The sequence below is a fragment of the Leuciscus leuciscus genome (genome assembly GCF_965113295.1).
Source record: "Leuciscus leuciscus genome assembly, chromosome: 2".
NCBI lineage: Eukaryota > Metazoa > Chordata > Actinopteri > Cypriniformes > Leuciscidae > Leuciscus > Leuciscus leuciscus.
The window spans coordinates 54,985,784-55,008,145 of NC_138726.1; the positions used below are offsets into that span (position 1 = coordinate 54,985,784).

At 40.2% G+C, this 22,362-nt stretch overlaps 1 protein-coding gene across 1 annotated transcript in view; it reads left to right on the forward strand.

The window, feature by feature from the left end:
* cxcl8b.3 (chemokine (C-X-C motif) ligand 8b, duplicate 3) overlaps nucleotides 1-22,362 on the forward strand; it is a 65,848-nt gene that overhangs the window by 29,888 nt on the left and 13,598 nt on the right. The window lies entirely within an intron of this gene.

Here is a 22,362-nt window from a genome sequence, read left to right on the forward strand (position 1 = left end):
CACCAGGCAGGCATGACCTGGTGTCACTACATAAGACACTACAGTCTGGCCACTTCCTGTCTGTCTGAAGACAGAGCCTCTGGACACTTGCCTTTAGGTAAGGCATCCAACCCGAGGGACTGCGAAGCAGGCAGTGAACCACTCGGCCCGGATCTCAGAGACGGGATATCCTGGAGAGTATGACTCAGCATAGTGCTTTACAACCCTTACCAGCGAGGGGAGTTTCTCTACTCGATCCATGGATCTACCCAGTGTTTGTGTTTCAAAACACTGAGGAGGCCTGTGAGGGCCTAAGGACTGATCTAACTGGGAGGCCTCATGAGAGTCCTACGACCGACTGACCAGACTCAGGAGACCACATAATCATATTGACCCTCAGTGAGGGGAGCATGAGATCTACCTGGTAGGCAACCAGGCTGTAGCAGGATAAAGAGGTTCCAGGAGGGAACCCGTAGCAGAGAATAAAAACATGAGTCGAGCCAGGGCGCAAGCTCACCTTCGGTAGCTGCCTGATAAGGACAGCTAAACTGATAGTAAGCGGCCACTAGCTTACACAACCCAGCACCACTGTGAAACTACTCTCAGGGAGACCTGGAGAGGCCTACTACCTGACAACCACAGTATGTGGAAGCTCACCTTCAGGGAGGCCTGGTGAGGCCTACTACCTGATAACCACAGTACATGGGAGTTCACTTACAGAGAGGCCTGGAGAGGCCTACTACCTGTTACCAGAAAACCACCTTAAGTGGAAACTCAAAGTGTGTTGGAACTCACCTCCAGGGAGGCCTGGTGAAGCCTACTACCTGACAACCATGACATGAGGGAGCTCACTTTCAGGGAAGCCTGGAGAGGCCTACTACCTGAAAACCATGCTAAGTGAAAACACAGTATGTAGGAGCTCACCTCCAGGGAGGCCTGGTGAGGCCTACTACCTGAGAACCACAATATGAGGAAGCACACCTTCAGGGAGGTCTGGTGAGGCCTACTACCTGACAACCATAATAAGTAGGAGCACACCTTCAGGGAGGCCTGGAGAGGCCTACTACCTGATAGTGATCCTACGCTCACAGTATGTGGGGGCTCACTTCCAGGGAGGCCTGGTGAGGCCTACTACCTAACAACCACAAAGTGTGGGAGCTCACCTTCAGGGAGGCCTGGAGAGGCCTACAACCTGATAACCACCATACCTGGAAACTCACAGTATGTGGGAGCTCGGTTCCAGGGAGGCCTGGTGAGGCCTACTACCTGACAACCACAATACGTGGGAGCTCACCCTCAGGGAGGCCTAGAGAGGCCTACTACCTAACTGGAAACTCGCCTTATGGGATGTGCAACTTATCTTTCAGGGAGGCCTGGTGAGGCCTGCTACCTGACAACCACATTATATGGGAGCTCTCCTTCAGAGAGGCCTGATGAGGCCTACTATCTGACAGCCAAGACATGTGGGAGCTCAACTTCCTGGTGAGGCCTACTAGCTGATAGTGAGCCAGACTTGCAGTCCAGTTGTCTGTCTTTAGGGCTTTGCCTTCAGGAAGGCCTTATGAGGCCTACTACCTGATAGTTCAAAAAGCGGGAATTCAACTTCAGGGAGGCCTGTGGGGCCTGCCACCTAGTAACCACAGTATGTGGGAATTAACCCTCAGGGAGGCCTGAAGAGGCCTACTACCTGAAAACAGTCTAACAGCTGGATGCTAAGAGCCCTAAATCCGGGTGCTTACAGTCCCAGGGCGGCCTGCTAAGGCCCGCCAGACTGGGCTACATGGTGACTGCTGCTGGGGACTCGCCTAACAGGGAGGCCTGGTCAGGCCTACTAGCTGATAGCGAGTCTATTCTGCTACTTTAACGAACAATGCTGGAACCATACTATTTAAAAAACGTTCCTATAGTTTTGTCCTAGTGTAAGTTCCACAATGTTGGGACCCACCTTAGAGGAGGCCTGTTAAGGCCTACTACCCATCAGTGAGCCTACTCCCCGAACTACCAAGGCCAACCACCAAAGGTGAGCTAGCCTAAGAGCCCTATTGGGGGCTACCTGGTCAAGGAGGCCTGCTGAGGCCTACTACCTAACCATGCAGCCTTCGTGGCAGAAAGCTGTTACTACAGCGCTTACAGCATCCTGGTACCTAATCACATTGCCAAAGGCAGTGTACTCAGCAAAAAGCAATACCCTTATAGCAGGGTAGTACAACATACGCCACTCTGCCTAGTGGAGGCCCCATTAAGGGCCTGCCTAATATATGCATGGGCGTCAGCTCATGGCAATGCTCTGGCTTCAAGGGAGCGGAGTTCAAGAACCCGAATGAAATGAGTTTGGAACTCCCCGCTCAACCGGAGCCATCGTGGTGTGAGGTAGATAGATACAGAGCTGAGAAAGGAGTACTCAAAACTACCCTGAGTTAACGGGGAAGTAACAACCATATGCCCCTGAAAATTTAGACAGGGAGCGGGCCTGCAAGTGGCTCCAAAGAGTGACAGGGGTTTATCCTGCGCCCAGCCTAGGGGAGCGAGGGCTTGCTTGCAAGCCAACCAACTTCCACCCAAAGACCAACTACTCTACCCCTGGGTGGCTAATAGCCTAAAAGGCTATTCACAGGAATGAGCTGTGGCACACCTCGCATAGTTCTCTGAAGATGTTATGACAAGAAGGCCATTACATACTCATGAAGGAAGCCACATTTTTCTTTAGCTTCTTCCTAATCGTTCTAGCCACCTAACAGGGCCCTGAAGTCCAAAACTTACTTTACCTTATTCCTCCTAACAAGTACGACCCCCTAGGTCTATACAGTGTAATGGGAGATTTTTGATTTTCATTACTTACTTTGATTTTCATTAACATACACTAGATTGACTACTATGTGTGTTGCTGACTATGTGATATAATGATTGATGTGAAACGCCTGCGAAGCAGGAGAAAGAGGGGGAGAGCTTTGAAGGCTGAAGCCCTGACCCCTAAGGTTAAAGGGTGTCCAATTTAGGACTTGCAGGCTGTAAGTAAGCTAAACTAAAGTTCAGTGTATAATAGGATCACTGGTGGTGTCTTATCCATCTATGGAGCTTAAAGAACCTTGGAAGATAACAATAACAGAGTATAAAGACTGGCCTGCCCCTCTCTCCTGGTCGCACTTGTTCCACAGACTGTACTTGTGACTTCTGTGTGGCAACTGGGCCTTCTTGCAAGAAATAAATTACTTTTGAAATGATTATTTGATTCCAGACTATCTCTTATGCCAAAGATGATTGTTTAGTGAAAAACTGCCATAACAAAAGTTATTCTTTTTTTTCTTATTTTTTTTTATGTCGGTGAATACGGGCAGAGTATGGGTTCTTCCAAGCCCTCTCGATCTCAGTATGGAGATCAGGAAGGAATGGAAGGCTCACCTGAGCTGGTGGCCTATGTTCAGGGAGAAATCGATCGTCAATTTTTTGCCGCAAGCGATCTCTCCCCGAGCGCGCTGCCATGGCAACTGAAGTTTGTCGGTGGCACGCCCCATAACGTCCACCAGCAGGATGGCTGACGAGGCTCTGGATCTAATTCATCCTCATCAGCCATCTCTTGCCCGTCCTGAAGAGCACTCGCTGCAGTACCAGTAGGAGAATCGTTTCCGTCATCCACCTGCAGCTCGCTCTCGCCAGTCGATGACGCGTCTGAGAGGTTTACACACCTCTCAAGACTGTCAACGAGCTCCATCTGGGAGCCCCATGAAGTGAGTCGCCGCTCTGCCTCGGCACGAGCGGGACCCGAACCACGAGGTCCAGATGCTGAGCTCTCTTCCCTCGAGAAGAGAGCCAGACGAGAGCGAAGCATTCTCATAGACAAACACTCACAGTTTGCACAGGACGCTCCCTCGAGAGCGTCCCGTGCGTGCTCTTCACCCAGACAGAAAACGCACATTTCATGTGTGTCATCCAGCGACAAAAACCTTGGGCACGGGTCGACACATTTAATGAAATTCTTTACCTTAGGACTTGCCTTAAGTGTGCGCTTCATTTTCTCTCAATTGCCGTTAACTTTGCTTGACGTTAAACCAGACAAAACAGTCCCTGAAGACGAAAAGGATGTTGTCATGTTTTCAAGGCTCCCCTTTATACATCCAGGTCGCGCGTTAATCATTCACGCTAATGATTCACGGGCTGTCGCCGGTCAACATGATTGCCGTGAGTTGATATTTGATTTCAGACACCTGTCACGCCTGAGGCGTTCCCCAAAGCGTCAATGACGTAGTGTTGAGTTCCCTTCGAAAGGGAAGTGCTGTTACCTGAGGCCTGTTTCAGAAAGGTTTCAGAGGTTTAACCAACTCTGAGTTAAAACTTGACCTCTGAGTTGACTTACCCTGAGATGGGAAACTCTGAGTTTTCGGTTACAGAACAGCTGAAATGAGTTAGTTCAATCAATTCTGAGTTGACTGACTCTGAGTTAAGCGCGTGCACCACAACTATAAAAAGCCATTATCAGTGGAGCGCAGATATTATGAGTCACCATGGCAACAGCGCCTGACAAAAAGAGGTCTGCATATTTCTCACCAGCAGAACTGGATGTGGTTCTGCAAGCACATGGAGAGTACGAACACATATTATTATTATTATTTAAATATCGGCTGCAGCAGCGAAGGACAGAGAGTTAGCTAGGGAGAAAATAGTTGCTCGAGTCAATGCGTAAGTTTACATTTTAATTACTGTTATACAGTGTTGGGTGTTATTAATTACCAAGTAATCTAAATACTGTAATTTAATTAAATGGCTTACTCTTAATTCTTCTGTACACTGTAAAAAAATTCTAACCCTCCCAAATCAAATATTTCAAGTGACCGATAACATCTAAATTTTTCAATTGGCCCAAGTGAAATTCTTGTTGCAATAGTCTGTTAACATTGGCTCAATGAGAAATAATACGTCAGACTCATTGAAAAATGTAGATATTATCGGTCACTTGAAATTTTTGACTTTTTACAGTGTAATTTAAAGTCAAATCTGATGCAATTGCATTAGACTATAGAACAATTCTGTATATTTAACATACATTTTTAGAAGGTATATTTTTAATGTAACCTTCTCCCTCTACACACTTTGGTGAATTGCAATTGTATATTGTTTATTTGAAAGCATTAAAAGTGCAGTTTCTTGCCTCTCCTTGTATTGTTCAAGCGGTTGAGGTTGATATGGGATTTATTATAGTAGACCAATACTTTCTAAAGATAGTCATTATTACACTCTTACATCTAATTACACTGTTGAAGATGTCATTTGAAGTTATAGTAATTAATAACTATTTTAGAGTAACTTACCCAACTGTTATAATATCTGAGGTGAAACTGGAAGAACAGTATGTAATTCAAACTAATTTTAATTTTCATGTGCAATCCTGCAGGTAGGCCTATTAAAAGAACATGGCAGCAGCTGAAAATTAAATATAAAAACATAATTCAATCAGGTAAGGCTTGAGCATATCATGGGTGTAGGCTACCTGACTTTACAAACATTTGACATATTAAATAACTAAATAGCATCCAGTGTCTAGCAGTGCAGCAGCATTTTTGGCTGTGGGAATTCCTGGAGGGACTTCGAAGATCCAGGGCCTTCATAAAAAAATATATATTTCCATTTATTTTACTTTGGGTTGGGTTTTTTGTTGGTCTTTTGGAGCCTCCTGTCCCAACAGAACCCCAGGCAGCTGTAAGTAACTTACTCAATACAGCAGAAACTTTGACAAATAGTGTTATAAAGTGTACTCAACCAAATGCTCATCTTCACAGGACGATGGGGATAAAGAGTTTCTGCTGCCACAGAGAGGCCTACAGAGGTAATGTTAATATTATGTGTCTACACAAACAATCTACACATTCAGATTTTTTTTAACATTTTTATGTGGAGTAGCCTATAGAGTTTAATCTAAGTATAAACGGGTATTCTTATCTCTCCCCGCGCACCCAGAGTGTGGAAGAACAGCAGGAGGACGGTCCATCAACTTCTGGTGCACAGATGAGCATAGTTCAGTGATTTTCAGTAAATGCCACAGTTTAATTCTGTAGAATATGTTTAGAATTACATTATGTAACTGTATGTTACAGAATTATATTATGTGCCAGTTAAGGAGTTATATAGACTTCATCTTATAAAAAATTAAATTAAAAAAACGGCAGTAAAAACAGCAATGAATAAATGTTCTGAAAAAATGAACGAGTTGTTTAAACACCGCTTCCTCTTTAAAAAAGGGGAGGAGACCAAAAGAAACTCTGGGTTAGTTACCATGGTAACTGACTCTGAGTATAAGTTACCTCTCTTTCAGAAACGGGCTTGACTTTGCTTTCTCAGGTTTGACATACCTCCCATTCTGAAACAGAAAACCCAGAGTTTTCCCCTCATTTCAGGGTTAACATACTCAGAGTTTTCACTTAACTTCCTTTCTGAAACAGGCCCCTGGTGGGGTCATCCGCAAACCCATCCAGCACCTTTGAGACAACAGCAGCAGGGGCTTATAGTGCTGCAGGACAGGCCGGCTCTGCCCTGCATGCGATGGCAACCCTGCAAGTCTACGAGGTTTGTGTCGTTGTGTTTCGAGAAAAAACTCATACATAAAAAATGAGTAAAAAATACAATCTTGAGAATAAACTCATTAGATTTCGAGAATAAAGTCGTTGTGTTTCGAGAAAAAAAGTCGAAATAATCGTGAGAATAAACTCATTAAATTTCGAGAATGAACGCGTTAAATTGAGATCGATTTGAAGCCACATTCATCCTAACATTCATCGAAATTCCACACCTTGAGGATCAACAAGTTTAATAATGTGTCTTATGGTATCCTGGGAAACCACGAAACCTCGATGAATCGCGTGGGTGAAGCCAGCGATAACCTTGCATTTGTCCACTGGTTGTTCATGTTGGACAAAAGCGAGTAGGCTACATCGCGCAAAATGGACTGATTTTTTCTTCTAAAAAGACATAACTGCTTGCAAATTCTCTTTAAAGTTCGTATGCTAATTATTATTCTGTCATAATTAGCTAAAGTTGATAGTAGGCTATTTCTTTGTTACTGAAAGACAGTCTAAAATATAGCTTGACTAAGTGATCCAACTCTGCCATGTCCTCTATCAGTAGGCTATGCAATGAACACTGATCGAATGCGTTATTCTCTACATTTCATTTCGACTTTATTCTCGAAATTTAATGAGTTTATTCTCACGATTATTTCGACTTTTTTCTCGAAATTTAACGAGTTTTTTTCTCGAAACACAACGACTTTATTCTCAGGATTGTATTTCGAGTTGTTTTTTTTCTCGAAATTTAACGAGTTTTTTCTCGAAACACAACGACTTTATTCTCGAAATGTAATGAGTTTATTCTCAAGCTTGTATTTCGACTTTTTTCTCGAAATTTAACGAGTTTTTTCTCGAAACACAACGACTTTATTCTCAATATTTAATGAGTTTATTCTCAAGATTGTATTTCGACTTTTTTCTCTCGAAATGTAATGAGTTTAATTTCGCATTATAATGACTTTAATCTCGAGATGGTTTTATTTTTTTTATTATTGCTTGGCCCTAATCCTCTTCCGTATTAAATTTATTAAACCCTATACATGTTCTTTTTTCTAACAACATCAATAGTACTCTTAAATGTTTCACTTTTGCTCTACAAACACAATAAGACATTCATTTGTTTTTGTCATTTTATTTTAATTTCAGAATTATTGTGTGTATGCGCGAAAATTATTCTAAACGAAACAGCGCCAGAGGGAAGGAACAAATGTGTGTATGAGCGTAGGAAAGATGCTTGTGTGACAGATTGAAAATGAACATGTACATTTAAATGCATAAGTCTGTGTACACTGTAATATATAATTATATATAATAATATATAAATATATTTACTATTTACAATTCGTAGAAAAGTCTATAAAATATAAATATGTTACTTTATAGTTATACTTAGTTAATCTGTGATCAGTTTATGGGCACGATAAGTTGGACGATCGATTGTTCTGGTCTGCGTCAACACTAGGGGGAGAGCTCGCGGGTTTTTTCCACTCTACATAAAGCTTCCAGTGGAGAAACTGCGCGAGTTTTGTGTCGATTAATCTTCTCCCCCTTTTCAGGTATTAAGTGTGATTATTAGTTTAAAATACTTTAATAGGATTAATAATATGTTTGAGAGTATAGAGACGCGATTATTATATTGATTGTGTGTCCGAAATGTTTAAAATGTGTAGTTTAGAAATGCGCGAGCCCAGGACTCCATTTTGTGCACGCTGGGAATGGCGTTAGGCCTATATAATGGCGCGAAGCTCGTGTATGTGCAATTTGTGTATTTCATGTGTATTTCTGTTTATATAGTGCTGATTTGTCGACTTGTTTCAAAGATGTGTAGAGTAAAAGTGACTTGAGAATGTTAGGCTAAAACATCTAGCTGAAATTGTACATTTACATGCTTATAACTGATTTGCCATAGAGTTAATATGCATAGATGACTAAAAAGAGTAAGAGTTAAAAGAGTTGAGTCTCAGGTAACCGTTAAATGCTTTAAAATGCTTTATTGTATTTCTGTATACACTTTATAGTGTCATGAGTCTCAAATAGCCTTTTATAAAAGAGTGTACTCATGTAATTATATACGTATATGGTAAAAACTGCTGAATACTGATATGAAAGATGTCAATGAAGTTAATTTGTAATAGAAACGTTTAATTTTGTTTATACAAATGATTAATTTTGATTATAGTCTACATAAAGCTTCCAGTGGAGAAACTGCGCAAGTTTTGTGTCGATTAATCTTCTCCCCCTTTTCAGGGGTACAACATTTTGGAGGCACCGCTGGGATTCTACTCTTCGGAGGGCAGTCGTCACATACCTGGCCGACACTTCCTGATGCAGTACATCCCCTAAAACAACCCAGCTTAACAGTGAAGAGTGGATTGAGTTCCTGCAGTAAAGGCAAGACAGAGGCAAAGAACCAGACACCTGAGGCCACAGAGATCATCAGGTGAAACAAAAAGTTCAGTCAGTCTCAAGTAAGCCCCAACTCAGTGAAAAGGCCCACTCTATTGCCAAAATGGAAACAACAGTGCTAGAGGAAATGCAAGTTGAAGTGATCGCCATGCTAAACCCACTACCCAAAGACAAGCTTCTTAGTGTTTGTGAGTTCCTGAAAATAGCAGATCAAGAGAATATTTCATCTAAATCTCGCATGTCTTTGATCTCTCATATCCTTCAACATCTCGAAGAAGACATGACGGAACTAGAAGATGGCGGCATGTCGGTACTGTTAAGCCTGAGAGATCAAATTAAAGAAGTAAATACAGTCACTGAAAAGGAGATCGCAGAAACAAGTGAAGTCACAGAAAAAGATCGATTGCAAAGGGAGTTAGATGAGCTAAAAAGCGCAATGAAACTAAAATTGAGTGAAATTCAACAGCTGGAAGAAGTGAACACAAAACCTAGTGTTTTCCAGCCTCAGCTTCAAATTGCTGCATACCCACAACAATTAGTGAATACCCAACACCCCAGCCCACATTGGCGCAAAGATTTCAAAATTTCTGGACAAATTGGTGACCCAGGTCAAAAAGAAAAATTAACTTTTTCAAGTTTAGCACACCAAATTGAGAACGGGTTGAGCAGAGGCTACCCAGAATGTGAGATTGTTGATGCAGTCATTCGTGCCATTTCCCCAGGCTTACAGTTAAGAAGCTGTCTAGAAGGAAAATCAAACCTGACTCTACCTACCTTAAGACGAATCCTGCGCTCTCACTTCCAAGAAAAAAGTGCAACTGAACTTTATAAGCTACTCACCTCTGAATGCCAAGGGAACAAAGAAACACCACAGAATTTCCTTATGCGTGTTCTTGACCTGCGCCAGAAAATCCTGTTTGCATCTCAAGAAGCTGAATCAGGCCTCAAATATGATCCAGCATTAGTTCAAAGCATGTTCTTACATACTGTACTCACAGGTCTCCAAAGTGACAGCATAAAAGTAGACATGCAGCCCCTACTTCTGGACCCCAAAATCACTGATGAGGCTCTGTTGGAGAAATTAAACAGTGCTTGTGCTAATGAGGCAGAAAGACAAAAGAAAAAGAAAACCAATGTGCAGCACACAACTACGGTTGTCCATGCAGTTAAGTCCAGTGATGAAGTGACTGATAAGAAATCCAATGTGACTCAAAATGTGCAGAAATCATCTTTTGACGTGTTGACCGAACTTAAAGAGCTGAGAACTGATGTAGCTTCACTAAAAACACTCAGTGCTGAAATAGCTCACATCAGGGAATCGTTGCAGCAACCAGCCTTTGCCTCACCACAATTTCCCATTCCTTCACAGAGAAATTCTGACAGAGAAGTTGTTCAGTGTCAAGTGCAGCCCTATTGGACATCACCGGATGCCAACCAAACAAGAGTGAACACTCAGTTTCAACCCCAGTATATGCCTCGACAATATTATGCACCGACTCCTCGTTCACAAGCAAGAAAATGCTTCAATTGTCAGCAGCAAAGAACAGAGGAACGTTGCATGCGGGTGAATGACAGATAAGGATTAAGATGTGAAAAAAAATAAAACTGCCAAAAAAATTCTAATTTTAGGACTTTCTATACTTATTAGAGTGTTGTGTATGTAATGCAATGACATGTACACATTTCAAGAATGTAATTAACCACTTTTTTTGGTGAATCAGATCTTTTTCCCCATGAAAATGTCATTCCTGGGTAACGTAATGAATTTTTAAATTAATTACATTTCTACCATTGTTGGCATATACAAATGTACTGATATCCATAATTGGAGCTCAACAAACAACTAGTGCTCGTAAAACTACATTTTAATCACAATTAATATAATAAATTTGGGATTTCATAAAGACATGGGCTCAGTTATGGCTGCTGATAACTCAAAATTCAGAACCAAATTTTAAAAAAAGCTGGAAAATGTTTAAAAATGTTTTCCAATAAAGTAAATAAGACTTGTTTTATCATTAACTCAACAAAAAACAGAATTGTGTAATCTAACACACAAATATGGGTTAAATGAATTGCCTGTGTCATTGTTAGCCGGAATGACATACTGTTAGACGGAAGGACATTCTGCAATATTTTTCAGGATTACCATAAAAACCATCCTCAGTATCATTTTTTCCTTTCCAACACTCAAACTTGAAACAAAGTAAGAGACACTGACAAGTTTTTAATGATTTAAAAAAGTTAAATTCATTGATAATGACCCATGTGACTCATTGAATCATATGAAATCAAGATGAATGACAGCTAAAATATGGCAAAAAAACATACAATTATGTAAATAATGTTAATGTTAATACTATAACAAATAACTTTGCCTAAAAGTGTACAAATGTCAATTAAAAACTAGATTGTTGTGCATATGTCATTCTGGATAACGGATGACATGTCCTGGCTAACAGAGGTTTTTTGTTATACAAGAATGACATGTTGTTATCCAGGAATGACAAAAAACAATATTTTTTCTTTATAATCAGGCACTAACTTAACCACCTATGGAAAACTACAACTTAGCTATCATCACTTAAGGTAACCTTTTAGATCAAATAGATCGTTTTTTTATATAAAATCATTATAAATGTTTTATTAGTGTTATCCAAAAGGACACATGATATTGCTACAAAGTGCACCAGTGACCGAAATATCAAAATATCGACATTTTAAGAGACGCTTCCTGACCTTTGCACATGTTCTAGTGCTCCTTCAGGGTCTTCTTTTTGATACAATATTATGTCATATGACATACCAAAATGCATTATGGTCCAAAATGGTCATTGATGTCTGTTATCCAGGACTGACATTAGAGAAATCACAATTTGGGGACAAAAGTCGTTCTGTCATAAAAATGTAAATAAGCTTAGTATTATCACTATATTTGTAGGAATCATTGAAAACATCAATACAATTATGCCCAAGTAGATTTTAAATACTTTTATATATATTTTTAAAATTTTTGTTGTATTTTTGTATTCAGATTTTAAGCCGGGACAGTTACCCGGAATGACATTTTGAGACTTTTGAGCTCAATAGTTCCTTAAAGATTAATTATTTATAATGAATTCTCACATGAGTAATTAAAGAGGGGGAAGTTGAGTCACTTAATGAAGTGCATTTAAAAATGTATAGATTTTTATATTATGAATATGCTTGGGACACCAGAATTGACACGCCACGTCATTGACCCATGCATTGTTTTCGATGTGGCAGTGGTGAGCACTTCCAAGCCGGATGCAGAATTCGTGGCAGTAGGCCTTCAAGAGAGACTCCTTTAAACGGAGACCGGTTACTTCCGCGGGACAGGGAGTAACCAGATCTACTGATCAGTCCCGGAGATGTGCAGCCTGTGGAAAGACAGATAGGCAGATGAAGCAGTGTTCACAATGTAAAAAAATACTGTATTGTTCTAAGACCTGCCAAACTCACCATTGGGCTGAACATAAGCAAACTTGCATCAACGCAACAAAATCAATGTCAAACTTCTCTATGACAATGAGTATTCACAACACTTGCAGCACTCAGGTTAACCAGCATTCCCTGGTGACGTCATTAGTTGGGAGGCAATGTCTTGTTGAATGTTACCTGCACGGCCAACGATTTCAAGCACTGTGGGACACTGGCTCTCAGGTATGTGTCATTGATGAAGTGTGGAAACAGGAGTACTTACCAGAAGTACCATTGAGGGATGTGTCTGACATTCTTGAGGCTCCAAATACGTTGAACCTTGTAGCTGCCAACGGCATTAATATACCATATATTGGGTATGTTGAAGTGACATTTAAATTATCATCACAGGCATCTCACGAAGCTGAACTTGTCATTCCTATGCTCGTAGCAAGGGGTCAAAACCTCTCTCACCCTCTCATAGGTTTCAATGTGATAGAACAAATTGTGAACTCCATTGAACAAGCACAACCAAACACCGTCAATAACAAAATACTTGAGAGAACTGTGAAAACTGAATTTCCCAGCCTAAAGAGGAGCAAAGTCCAGGCATTCATTCAACTTCTGAGTGCAGAGAGCTCACGTGAATACACAGTCAAGACCACAAAAGAACATGTTAACGTCCCCAAACGTAGTACTGTGCAGGTCTCCTGCCGAGTGTATACACAGCCAGTTAAAGAGGACAGCACACTCATTTTTGAACCTGATGTGAATCACCAGTGGCCAGAGGGGCTTGAATTCACAGAAAGTCTAGTGAAGCTAAAAAAAGGGGGCTCCAACAAATATCACAATTGAGGTGTACAATGACACTGACCATGATGTTACTCTTATGGGCCAGACTCCGATCGGTACAGGACAGCTTGTCAAGAATGTCTTACCTGCTAGTATGTTTGAGGTGTCAGCAAACCCTACCTCTGTTGAAGTATGTCACATCCAGGTTGCGGATAACTGTCTTGACCACACCAGTACTGATGCATGGGACCCGCCCGTCGATGTCAGCCACCTGAGTAAATACCAGAGACAGGTAGTACAGCAAATGCTAAGAGAAGAGTGCCATTCATTTTCTAAGTCAGACAACGACATTGGGTGTATCAGAGATTTGCAATTGAGTATCTCACTTAAAGATGAGGAGCCAGTCAGTCGCAGTTACTTGTCTGTGCCAAAACCCCTGTATCGTGAAATGAAAGATTATTTGCATGACCTCATAGCACAAGGATGGATTGGAAAATCCAACTCATCATATTCATCTCCAATCGTCTGCGTAAGGAAGAAATGATACAGAGTCTGATGAGGGGAGTGAAGATGAAATGGACTTGCATTATGTGTCTCCACAAGTATTCCAATCAGACTTTGCTGATGAACCTGAAAACCTTGAACCGCTACTTACCTCAGAGTCCGATGAGCATCCAAATGAGGTCCTGGAACAGGCTCCTGAGTACATGTCTTCTGTGGAAAATGACCAAGAGGAACAAGAGCCACCTGTAGGGACTTACAGTGCAGAACAAGATTTTAACTTACCTGCTGATGAACAAGTTCCTGCTCCCATGTCGCCTGCTGAAAGTGACCAAGAGAGTCAAAGTGAGCAAACTTACCAGCTGCCTAAAAGAGAAAGATACCCACCAAGAGTACTAACCTATGATGAGCTTGGTACACCGTCTTATGATGTCAAGCAACTAAATGGAATCTTGCAAACACCACAACAGAACTTACTTTACATGCCTGCACAGTGCCTGTCGCCATGGTTGCCACCTGTTCAGCAATACTGCTACCAGTTGCCTTTGGTGTATACAATTCACTAAATAAGGACCATGAACAGTTAAAGTTCATACGAGACTGTGTACTTGAAATCTTGAAGACTCTTTGCATGATAGACTGTTACAGTCTGGCACTTAAAAAAAAAAAAAAAAAGATGGACTGTTTTGTCTGAGGATTATTGCCTTGAACAGTTTTGAACTTTGACATTTTGAAAAAACTATGGACTGTTTGCCTTATGGACTGTGAGTTTGAGAGGCTGTTGAATTCCTAAAATCAAAAAGGAATATGGACTGTTGTTTCATGCCTCTTTAAACTTTTTGCTCTTTGATACACTCATGGACTGTTCTTTTCTTGATTTTCCATAAAGTGAACTATTAAGTTCGGAACGAGCCATGGACTGTGAAAAGATTGAATAGAAAATTCTTGCACAAGAAAATGTATTTTATTTTATGCAACTTACAAAAGGAACTGAGAGACTCTTTAAAGAGAATGTCGAGACGACATTTAATTTTGTAGGGGAGTGTGTGACAGATTGAAAATGAACATGTACATTTAAATGCATAAGTCTGTGTACACTGTAATATATAATTATATATAATAATATATAAATATATTTACTATTTACAATTCGTAGAAAAGTCTATAAAATATAAATATGTTACTTTATAGTTATACTTAGTTAATCTGTGATCAGTTTATGGGCACGATAAGTTGGACGATCGATTGTTCTGGTCTGCGTCAACACTAGGGGGAGAGCTCGCGGGTTTTTTCCACTCTACATAAAGCTTCCAGTGGAGAAACTGCGCGAGTTTTGTGTCGATTAATCTTCTCCCCCTTTTCAGGTATTAAGTGTGATTATTAGTTTAAAATACTTTAATAGGATTAATAATATGTTTGAGAGTATAGAGACGCGATTGTTATATTGATTGTGTGTCCGAAATGTTTAAAATGTGTAGTTTAGAAATGCGCGAGCCCAGGACTCCATTTTGTGCACGCTGGGAATGGCGTTAGGCCTATATAATGGCGCGAAGCTCGTGTATGTGCAATTTGTGTATTTCATGTGTATTTCTGTTTATATAGTGCTGATTTGTCGACTTGTTTCAAAGATGTGTAGAGTAAAAGTGACTTGAGAATGTTAGGCTAAAACATCTAGCTGAAATTGTACATTTACATGCTTATAACTGATTTGCCATAGAGTTAATATGCATAGATGACTAAAAAGAGTAAGAGTTAAAAGAGTTGAGTCTCAGGTAACCGTTAAATGCTTTAAAATGCTTTATTGTATTTCTGTATACACTTTATAGTGTCATGAGTCTCAAATAGCCTTTTATAAAAGAGTGTACTCATGTAATTATATACGTATATGGTAAAAACTGCTGAATACTGATATGAAAGATGTCAATGAAGTTAATTTGTAATAGAAACGTTTAATTTTGTTTATACAAATGATTAATTTTGATTATAGTCTACATAAAGCTTCCAGTGGAGAAACTGCGCAAGTTTTGTGTCGATTAATCTTCTCCCCCTTTTCAGGGGTACAACATTTTGGAGGCACCGCTGGGATTCTACTCTTCGGAGGGCAGTCGTCACATACCTGGCCGACACTTCCTGATGCAGTACATCCCCTAAAACAACCCAGCTTAACAGTGAAGAGTGGATTGAGTTCCTGCAGTAAAGGCAAGACAGAGGCAAAGAACCAGACACCTGAGGCCACAGAGATCATCAGGTGAAACAAAAAGTTCAGTCAGTCTCAAGTAAGCCCCAACTCAGTGAAAAGGCCCACTCTATTGCCAAAATGGAAACAACAGTGCTAGAGGAAATGCAAGTTGAAGTGATCGCCATGCTAAACCCACTACCCAAAGACAAGCTTCTTAGTGTTTGTGAGTTCCTGAAAATAGCAGATCAAGAGAATATTTCATCTAAATCTCGCATGTCTTTGATCTCTCATATCCTTCAACATCTCGAAGAAGACATGACGGAACTAGAAGATGGCGGCATGTCGGTACTGTTAAGCCTGAGAGATCAAATTAAAGAAGTAAATACAGTCACTGAAAAGGAGATCGCAGAAACAAGTGAAGTCACAGAAAAAGATCGATTGCAAAGGGAGTTAGATGAGCTAAAAAGCGCAATGAAACTAAAATTGAGTGAAATTCAACAGCTGGAAGAAGTGAACACAAAACCTAGTGTTTTCCAGCCTCAGCTTCAAATTGCTGCATACCCACAACAATTAGTGAATACCCAACACCCCAGCCCACATTGGCGCAAAGATTTCAAAATTTCTGGACAAATTGGTGACCCAGGTCAAAAAGAAAAATTAACTTTTTCAAGTTTAGCACACCAAATTGAGAACGGGTTGAGCAGAGGCTACCCAGAATGTGAGATTGTTGATGCAGTCATTCGTGCCATTTCCCCAGGCTTACAGTTAAGAAGCTGTCTAGAAGGAAAATCAAACCTGACTCTACCTACCTTAAGACGAATCCTGCGCTCTCACTTCCAAGAAAAAAGTGCAACTGAACTTTATAAGCTACTCACCTCTGAATGCCAAGGGAACAAAGAAACACCACAGAATTTCCTTATGCGTGTTCTTGACCTGCGCCAGAAAATCCTGTTTGCATCTCAAGAAGCTGAATCAGGCCTCAAATATGATCCAGCATTAGTTCAAAGCATGTTCTTACATACTGTACTCACAGGTCTCCAAAGTGACAGCATAAAAGTAGACATGCAGCCCCTACTTCTGGACCCCAAAATCACTGATGAGGCTCTGTTGGAGAAATTAAACAGTGCTTGTGCTAATGAGGCAGAAAGACAAAAGAAAAAGAAAACCAATGTGCAGCACACAACTACGGTTGTCCATGCAGTTAAGTCCAGTGATGAAGTGACTGATAAGAAATCCAATGTGACTCAAAATGTGCAGAAATCATCTTTTGACGTGTTGACCGAACTTAAAGAGCTGAGAACTGATGTAGCTTCACTAAAAACACTCAGTGCTGAAATAGCTCACATCAGGGAATCGTTGCAGCAACCAGCCTTTGCCTCACCACAATTTCCCATTCCTTCACAGAGAAATTCTGACAGAGAAGTTGTTCAGTGTCAAGTGCAGCCCTATTGGACATCACCGGATGCCAACCAAACAAGAGTGAACACTCAGTTTCAACCCCAGTATATGCCTCGACAATATTATGCACCGACTCCTCGTTCACAAGCAAGAAAATGCTTCAATTGTCAGCAGCAAAGAACAGAGGAACGTTGCATGCATTGTTTTCGATGTGGCAGTGGTGAGCACTTCCAAGCCGGATGCAGAATTCGTGGCAGTAGGCCTTCAAGAGAGACTCCTTTAAACGGAGACCGGTTACTTCCGCGGGACAGGGAGTAACCAGATCTACTGATCAGTCCCGGAGATGTGCAGCCTGTGGAAAGACAGATAGGCAGATGAAGCAGTGTTCACAATGTAAAAAAATACTGTATTGTTCTAAGACCTGCCAAACTCACCATTGGGCTGAACATAAGCAAACTTGCATCAACGCAACAAAATCAATGTCAAACTTCTCTATGACAATGAGTATTCACAACACTTGCAGCACTCAGGTTAACCAGCATTCCCTGGTGACGTCATTAGTTGGGAGGCAATGTCTTGTTGAATGTTACCTGCACGGCCAACGATTTCAAGCACTGTGGGACACTGGCTCTCAGGTATGTGTCATTGATGAAGTGTGGAAACAGGAGTACTTACCAGAAGTACCATTGAGGGATGTGTCTGACATTCTTGAGGCTCCAAATACGTTGAACCTTGTAGCTGCCAACGGCATTAATATACCATATATTGGGTATGTTGAAGTGACATTTAAATTATCATCACAGGCATCTCACGAAGCTGAACTTGTCATTCCTATGCTCGTAGCAAGGGGTCAAAACCTCTCTCACCCTCTCATAGGTTTCAATGTGATAGAACAAATTGTGAACTCCATTGAACAAGCACAACCAAACACCGTCAATAACAAAATACTTGAGAGAACTGTGAAAACTGAATTTCCCAGCCTAAAGAGGAGCAAAGTCCAGGCATTCATTCAACTTCTGAGTGCAGAGAGCTCACGTGAATACACAGTCAAGACCACAAAAGAACATGTTAACGTCCCCAAACGTAGTACTGTGCAGGTCTCCTGCCGAGTGTATACACAGCCAGTTAAAGAGGACAGCACACTCATTTTTGAACCTGATGTGAATCACCAGTGGCCAGAGGGGCTTGAATTCACAGAAAGTCTAGTGAAGCTAAAAAAAGGGGGCTCCAACAAATATCACAATTGAGGTGTACAATGACACTGACCATGATGTTACTCTTATGGGCCAGACTCCGATCGGTACAGGACAGCTTGTCAAGAATGTCTTACCTGCTAGTATGTTTGAGGTGTCAGCAAACCCTACCTCTGTTGAAGTATGTCACATCCAGGTTGCGGATAACTGTCTTGACCACACCAGTACTGATGCATGGGACCCGCCCGTCGATGTCAGCCACCTGAGTAAATACCAGAGACAGGTAGTACAGCAAATGCTAAGAGAAGAGTGCCATTCATTTTCTAAGTCAGACAACGACATTGGGTGTATCAGAGATTTGCAATTGAGTATCTCACTTAAAGATGAGGAGCCAGTCAGTCGCAGTTACTTGTCTGTGCCAAAACCCCTGTATCGTGAAATGAAAGATTATTTGCATGACCTCATAGCACAAGGATGGATTGGAAAATCCAACTCATCATATTCATCTCCAATCGTCTGCGTAAGGAAGAAATGATACAGAGTCTGATGAGGGGAGTGAAGATGAAATGGACTTGCATTATGTGTCTCCACAAGTATTCCAATCAGACTTTGCTGATGAACCTGAAAACCTTGAACCGCTACTTACCTCAGAGTCCGATGAGCATCCAAATGAGGTCCTGGAACAGGCTCCTGAGTACATGTCTTCTGTGGAAAATGACCAAGAGGAACAAGAGCCACCTGTAGGGACTTACAGTGCAGAACAAGATTTTAACTTACCTGCTGATGAACAAGTTCCTGCTCCCATGTCGCCTGCTGAAAGTGACCAAGAGAGTCAAAGTGAGCAAACTTACCAGCTGCCTAAAAGAGAAAGATACCCACCAAGAGTACTAACCTATGATGAGCTTGGTACACCGTCTTATGATGTCAAGCAACTAAATGGAATCTTGCAAACACCACAACAGAACTTACTTTACATGCCTGCACAGTGCCTGTCGCCATGGTTGCCACCTGTTCAGCAATACTGCTACCAGTTGCCTTTGGTGTATACAATTCACTAAATAAGGACCATGAACAGTTAAAGTTCATACGAGACTGTGTACTTGAAATCTTGAAGACTCTTTGCATGATAGACTGTTACAGTCTGGCACTTAAAAAAAAAAAAAAAAAGATGGACTGTTTTGTCTGAGGATTATTGCCTTGAACAGTTTTGAACTTTGACATTTTGAAAAAACTATGGACTGTTTGCCTTATGGACTGTGAGTTTGAGAGGCTGTTGAATTCCTAAAATCAAAAAGGAATATGGACTGTTGTTTCATGCCTCTTTAAACTTTTTGCTCTTTGATACACTCATGGACTGTTCTTTTCTTGATTTTCCATAAAGTGAACTATTAAGTTCGGAACGAGCCATGGACTGTGAAAAGATTGAATAGAAAATTCTTGCACAAGAAAATGTATTTTATTTTATGCAACTTACAAAAGGAACTGAGAGACTCTTTAAAGAGAATGTCGAGACGACATTTAATTTTGTAGGGGAGTGTGTGACAGATTGAAAATGAACATGTACATTTAAATGCATAAGTCTGTGTACACTGTAATATATAATTATATATAATAATATATAAATATATTTACTATTTACAATTCGTAGAAAAGTCTATAAAATATAAATATGTTACTTTATAGTTATACTTAGTTAATCTGTGATCAGTTTATGGGCACGATAAGTTGGACGATCGATTGTTCTGGTCTGCGTCAACACTAGGGGGAGAGCTCGCGGGTTTTTTCCACTCTACATAAAGCTTCCAGTGGAGAAACTGCGCGAGTTTTGTGTCGATTAATCTTCTCCCCCTTTTCAGGTATTAAGTGTGATTATTAGTTTAAAATACTTTAATAGGATTAATAATATGTTTGAGAGTATAGAGACGCGATTATTATATTGATTGTGTGTCCGAAATGTTTAAAATGTGTAGTTTAGAAATGCGCGAGCCCAGGACTCCATTTTGTGCACGCTGGGAATGGCGTTAGGCCTATATAATGGCGCGAAGCTCGTGTATGTGCAATTTGTGTATTTCATGTGTATTTCTGTTTATATAGTGCTGATTTGTCGACTTGTTTCAAAGATGTGTAGAGTAAAAGTGACTTGAGAATGTTAGGCTAAAACATCTAGCTGAAATTGTACATTTACATGCTTATAACTGATTTGCCATAGAGTTAATATGCATAGATGACTAAAAAGAGTAAGAGTTAAAAGAGTTGAGTCTCAGGTAACCGTTAAATGCTTTAAAATGCTTTATTGTATTTCTGTATACACTTTATAGTGTCATGAGTCTCAAATAGCCTTTTATAAAAGAGTGTACTCATGTAATTATATACGTATATGGTAAAAACTGCTGAATACTGATATGAAAGATGTCAATGAAGTTAATTTGTAATAGAAACGTTTAATTTTGTTTATACAAATTATTAATTTTGATTATACTCTACATAAAGCTTCCAGTGGAGAAACTGCGCAAGTTTTGTGTCGATTAATCTTCTCCCCCTTTTCAGGGGTACAACACTAGATGTAGAAATTTCAGACAAATATGACTAACAGATGGGGAAAGATCAACATAATTTCATGTGTAAAGTCACAGTTCACTTACAGGTAAAAACGGACTCGAGCGCAAAAGGTGTAACCTAACAATTTAGTTTGTTTACAAATCTGGTTGTTTCTGAAAATCTGAAAACAAACTGATAGTTATTTTGACAGTCTTAACACTGTCTTAACAAGATTTCATCTTCATACTAAAAACTATGGGTAACATTTCCTTTATTGCTGACTAACTACACAGGAACGCACTATATAAACATTTTAACATTCATTAAAGATTTAGTAACACTTGAGTCATTATCCAAAACCTTACGCAAATCTCAAAAGCTTAATGACTTCAGTCAATATTAGGTAGGTGGTTTTCCCAAAATTGTAATTAATGTTCAGGTAGGGCGCCAGACAGTTTAAATAAACTGACAAACAATTTGTACCCACCTTTACGGGAAGAAACAGAATGTTTCACATAAGTCTTGTAATTTCATGAAGTCACATTTTAAAGCAATGAAAAAAAAATGGAAAAAAAATTTGACTTAAGTCTCTAATGTCCAGAAACACGCCCTCAGAAATGAGCAAATGAAAAGATTCTTTACAAATGAAATACGATTGCGTTTGCACACAGACCTTAAAAGTTCAACAGTGGGCCTTTAATAAAACAATAACAAACAAAACAAAAACAGTCCAAAAATTTTCCAAAAATATGAGTTAATATATAATGAAAACGAAATTAATTCAAACAAAATCAAATCTATCAGACAGAAAGAAAAATAATCGTGTTTGCTATGGAAGAGTGGGGTCGTTTAATGTTATCTGACAGAGTTAGCCTATAGAGAAATCGTTAACCAGGAAGAGCGCGGGGAAGCCTGGATGTTCCTTTTAGCTTTTGGTGATCACACGTCGAAAAAAACACACACAAAAAAAACAGAAGCAACCAACAGTCACAGGTTAGGATTGCGATTCTGTCAAGTTTCCTATGATTGGTTTTCACAGGCGGCGTTCAGATTTCAGCTCGTTCAGTCACTCTTAATCCTCATCATTTCACACGCTGAAACAACGGCCTCGTTTCCCCTGCCTTTTCGTTTGTACAAATTATAATAACTATTATGAAGTTGTTTAGGTTTCCATTTGGTGTTATTTAATATGATTATTAATTAAATATTGGTTTGAAGCGGTTCGCTATATTAGTTAATAGTTATCAAGCTTTTAACTTTAGGCTACTGATCCAAATTCCAAATTATTATAGTTCCTTAAATAGTTACTGATTACCTAATAGTGAACTACCGTTCGACCGAGCGCTACTTGTTCGTTAATCAGAGTTTCTTGTTAGTTAGT